This window comes from Lutra lutra, chromosome 3, assembly GCF_902655055.1.
Source record: "Lutra lutra chromosome 3, mLutLut1.2, whole genome shotgun sequence".
Taxonomy (NCBI): Eukaryota; Metazoa; Chordata; class Mammalia; order Carnivora; family Mustelidae; genus Lutra; species Lutra lutra.
The window spans coordinates 12,933,221-12,938,518 of record NC_062280.1 but is presented as its reverse complement, the minus strand read 5'-3'; the positions used below and the strand labels follow the sequence as shown (position 1 = coordinate 12,938,518).

Sequence of the window (5,298 nt, the reverse complement as noted above, 5' to 3'; positions counted from 1 at the left end):
AGAAGACATGAATAGACATTTATCCAAAGAAGACATACAGATGGCCAACAGACACATGAAAAATATCTCAACATCACTCTTCATCAGGGAAATGCAAATCAAAACCATAATGAGATATCACCTCACACCTGTCAGAATGGCTAAAATCAACAATACAAAAAACAGCAAGTATTGTTGTGGATTTGGAGAAAAAGAAATCCTTGTGCGCTATTGGTGGGAATGCAAACCAGTGCAGCCATTGTGGAAAACAATATGGAGGTCCCTCAAAAAATTAAAAATAGTCTTTCCAACCAGGGCCCAGCAGAATGGCTCTGGCAAAGAAGGGTGATGAGTAGAAGAAGGGCCATTCTGCCATCAATGCCGTAGTGACCAGAGAACACACCATCAATGTTCCCAAGCGCATCCATGGAGTGGGTTTCAGAAGTGTGCCCCTGGGGCACTCAGATCCAGAAATTTGCCATGAAGGAGATGGGAACTCCAGATGAGCACACTGACACCAGGAGCAACAAAGCTGTCTGGGCCAAAGGAATAAGGAATGTTCCATACCGTATCTGTGCGCAGTTGTCCAGAAAACGTAACGAGAACGAAGATTCCCCAGACAAGCTCTACATGCTGGTTACCTAAGTACCTGTCACCACTTTCCAATTCTACAGACAGTTACTGTGGATGAGTACTAATCGTGAAATAAAGATATAAAACTGAAAAAAAAAAATTAAATAAATAAATAATTAATTAAAAACAGAATTACCATTTAACCCAGTAATTACACTATTGGATATTTACCCAAAGAAAACAGAAACACTAATTCAAAAGACTACATGCACCCTTATTTTTATTGCAACATTATTTACCATAGCCAAGATATGAAAGCAGCTCATGTCTATTAATAAATAAATGGATAAATGTAGTATATATATATATACAATGGAATATTACCCAGCTATTAAGAAGAATAAAATCTTCCAGTACCTGGGTGGTTCAGTTGTTAAGCGTCTGCCTTCAGCTCAGGTCATGATCCCAGGGTCCTGGGATCGAGCCTTCCATCAGGCTCCCTGCTCATTAAAAAAATAAAAATAAGTAAAAAGACTGAAATCTTGCCATCTTCAACAACATGGATGGATCTAGAGGGTACTAGGGCTAAATGAAATAAGTCAGTCAGAGAAGGACAAACACCATGTGATTTCACTCATATGTGAAATTTAAGAAACAAAACAAAACAAAGGAAAAAAGAGACAAACAACAACCAAAATCCCAGATTCACTTTTTAAAAAAAGATTTATTTATTTATTTGACAGAGAGAGAGACAGCAAGAGAGGGAACAGAGAGTGGGAGAGGGAGAAGCAGGCTTCCCCGCCCAGCAGGGAGCCCGATGTGGAGCTGGATCCCAGGACCCTGGGATCATGACCTGAGCCAAAGGCAGATACTTAAGGACTAAGTCACCCAGGCGCAGCCCCCCCCTCCGCCCCCGCCCTGATTCTTAAATAAAGAGAACTGAGGGTTACCAGAGGGGAGGTGGGGGGGGAATGTGTGAAGCAGGTGAAGGGGATTAAGAGTACACTTACCATGTTGAGCACTGAGTAACATACAGAATTACTGACTCACTTATCGTACACCTGAAACTAATATAACACTGTTATTAACGATACTGGAATGAAATGAGCGAATGAATGAGATCTTAGTTTCCAGAGAAAACAGTAAGTAGTTAAACAATTGTAAACTCTCTGTTACACCAGAGTTTTTAAAAGATTTTATTTATTTGACAAGAGACACAGCAAGAGAGGGAACACAAGCAGGGGGAGTGGGAGAGGGAGAAGCAGGCTTCCCACTGAGCAGGGAGCCCCAAGAGGGGCTCAAACCCAGGACCCCGGGACCATGACCTGAGCTGAAGGCAGATCTTCACGACTGAGACACCCAGGCGCCCCACATCAGAATTCTTTAGATTGGAAATTTATGAATATATTTCATAATTCCTAGAAATGTGTTTTTTTTTAAAGATTTTATTTATTTATTTGACAGAGAGAGAGAGATCACAAGTAGGCAGAGAGACATGCAGAGAGAGGGGTGAAGCAGGCTCTCCGCTGAGCAGAGAGCTCCATGTGGGGCTGGATCCCAGGACCCTGAGATCATGACCTGATCCAAAGGCAGAGGCTTAACCCACTGAGCCGCCCAGGTGCCCCTATGTCCTCTTTTTGCTGACAAGTTGCTACAGAAATGACATGAATTTCTTTGACCTTTAGTAAGCCTTGGTAAAATAAAAGTTTCACATTTAATGCTGGTAGCTCTAAAGACGTGTCTGGTTTAAAGAAACCAACAAATTTAAATCACATTACCACTGAACATGTTGCACCTGTGTCCGCTAAAAGTCCGTTTCTTCCCCACCATCCATTTGACTTGGGGCTCCTGTGGGGAAATCTGAAGTGGGTGGTCGAAGTCCAGGGGAGCTCTTGGGGCCCCTGCTGATTTGGGAGATGCTGCAGTTTGAACCTCGTGAGGAGGTCGCCCAGCAGCTCGGGGTATGAGGGTAAGGAGCAGTAGCTGCTGGCATCGCCAGCCCTGAGGATGGTATGGGGGCGGCTGGTGGTACCTGCAGGGGGGGGGGTTGGGGGGAGGCGAGGGCAGAGGCGGCTGGTGTGCCACCTGCAAGGCTGAGGTCCATTTTTTTTTTTTTAAGATTTTATTTATTTATTTGACAGACAGAGATCACAAGTAGACAGAGAGGCAGGCAGAGAGAGAGGGGGAAGCAGGCTCCCCGCGGAGCAGAGAGCCCGATGCGATGCGGGGCTGGATCTCAGGACCCTAGGATCACGACCCCAGCCAAAGGCAGAGGCTTTAACCCACTGAGCGACCCAGGCGCCCCGCTGAGGTCCATTTTAAGTTTGGACTCGCATTTCTTTATGTCCAGCTCCTGCCTTTCCCTCCTGCTTCTTCTCTGCCCCATTTATTCAAAATCTGTCCTAACGGACTTTATCTGGGAACGGGAGTATCCCCCATCTTCCCAGTCAAAAGTTCAGAAAGGACACAGAAGAAGCGAATCTGGAACCGAGCCCGGATTTGTTAGTATTTGTTCTCCCCCAAAAGGCGGGGGGCGGGGGGCTCACCCACTGAACCAAACAGCTTCCCAGACCAAAGAGATCCAAACCCACACCTGTTGTTTGCAGGCAACCCGATGGAAGGAAGAAATCCGAGAGGGCCATTCCGAGCCTAACGGATACTTAGGCCAGGTGGTGTTACAATGAAAATCATTTTCTTCTTAGTCGCAGTCCGCCAGTCTCCTCCTCGGAGCCCCTGGGAGGGCCGGGCACTCGCCACCCTGCACACGCGCGCGCACCCCGGGCAGCAGGGATCCCGGCGGGTGGCTTCCCGGGCCTCCCGTTCACCCCCGTCCCTCCTCTCCCGCGGCGCCTTCACAGTGACAACCGGCCCCGCCGCGACTCCGCTCTGGGTCCTGGGCACGCGGCGAGGGCGCACGCACAAGCTGTGTCTACGCACGGCGCTGGCTTCGCTCAGTCATAAAGCAACCTCGAGGGCGCCTGCGCGGCCCAGTCGGTTGAGCGACTGCCTTCGCGGGGGTCGTGATCTCGGGGATCCTGGGATCGAGTCCCGCGTCGGGCTCCCTGCTCAGCAAGGAGTCTGCTTCTCCCTTTCCCTCTGCTGCTCCCCCTGCTTGTGTTCTCTCTCTCTCTGATAAATAAATAAAATCTTTAAGGGGGTTTAATCGGTCTTGGCTCCCGCAGACCTCCCCTGGTTGCGCTCCTGATCAGGGGGCGCTGCAGTACCTTTAACGGTGTCATGGCTCCACACAGGCTCCTGTTGACCGGAGGCGTTTCGTCCTCTACACGGCGCAAACCGGAACAAATGACTTACGCAACCCGGAGCCGGTGCAGCCGCGGCTCAGTCAGTGAAGGATCGACTCCCGGTTTCGGCTCAGGCCGTGCTCTCGGGCTGGGCGGGCGCCGAGCTCAGCACAGGCCGCTCGTGCCTCTCCCTCCGCACCCCGCTCCCCCGCTCGTGCCCGCGCACACACGCTCTCAAGTTAAAAAAAAAAAAAAAAAAAAAAAAAGTTAAATAAAACAAAAGAACAAATGCTTCAAAGGGACTCAACAGCCAGGATGACCGAGGAGGGACCGGGCCCGATGTGCAGTCATGGGGGGACTTACCCGGAGCAGACGTCTAAGGCCCGCGACTCCTCACTCCTTCGTCTGCTTCGCCAGATGCGCTTCAGGCGCGCCGCGCCGGCTCCGGGCGAGGGAGGAAGAAATCCTCGCGGCGGAACGGGTTCGGGCCGCTGCCAAGGACTTCCCGCGTCCTCCCGGCCCTGCCCGTCCTCCCGTCTGGGTCCCGTAGCCGAGAGGAGCCGACTCGGACCTACCGCAGCCCCGGCCCCGGGGGCGGGTGGAGGAGCCCGGTGCGCAGCCGCGGCCACGGCTCGGTCCCGGGACTCCCGAGGAGGCCGGGCGGGTCGCCCGCAGGCTCCTGCGCGGCTCCCCGAAGTCACAGCCGGGCCCACGCACCGCACTTAGCAAGACCGAGCCCCGGTCTCTCCGGGATCCGTCGCCCTCTCGCCAGCGCCCGCGGCGCCGTGGAAGCCCGCACGTCTCCCGCCACCTGCACCCTCGCTCCGTTCACGACTGGGCGTCTCAGCGGCGGTGCCACCGCGTTCCCGGGGCGATCTGCTCCCCCCACGCGTGGCCCTTGCGAACCGGCCGGTGAGGGAGCGACCCCACCCAGAGTCCCATCTTGGGAACCCCAGTCTGTAGGACCAGTTCGCGGGCCAAATGCTGTAGTTGGTAGTTCTCCCAGAAGCAGAAGCTCTGAAACTTGATTTCTTTCTTTCGTTCTTTTTTAAAGATTTTATTTATTTATTTGACAGAAAGAGATCACAAGTAGGCAGAGAGGCAGGGTCCCCGCTGAGCGGAGAGCCTGATGCGGGATTCGATCCCAAGACTCTGGGATCATGACCTGAGATGAAGGCCGAGGCTTTAACCCACTGAGCCACCCAGGAGCCCCTGAAACGTGATTTCAAACGCAAGTAGATTATTTGGGAGGTGATTCCAGAAAAACACCCATAACAGAGTAAAGAAGGGAGAGGGAAAAGTGTTGACCTCCAAGACAGACGCATTATCAAGGAAGTTCCTGTTGGGGGTACCTGGAGCTTAATGGCTCTGCGGAACTCTGGGAGCCAGGGCAGAAGAGCCGAGGAATGCTCTCCCCAAGGGGTAATGTTGAGGACTGCTGGGCTGGAGAGAATGAATTCTTGGCACTTCAGCCTGCCAAACGTAGCGTGGGCTTTGCCAGCCA

At 52.1% G+C, this 5,298-nt stretch overlaps 1 pseudogene; it reads left to right on the top strand.

The window, feature by feature from the left end:
* The first annotated feature begins 305 nt into the window (after positions 1–305).
* LOC125096384 (60S ribosomal protein L31-like) lies at positions 306–732 on the top strand (annotated as a pseudogene).
* Positions 733–5,298: the final 4,566 nt, after the last annotated feature.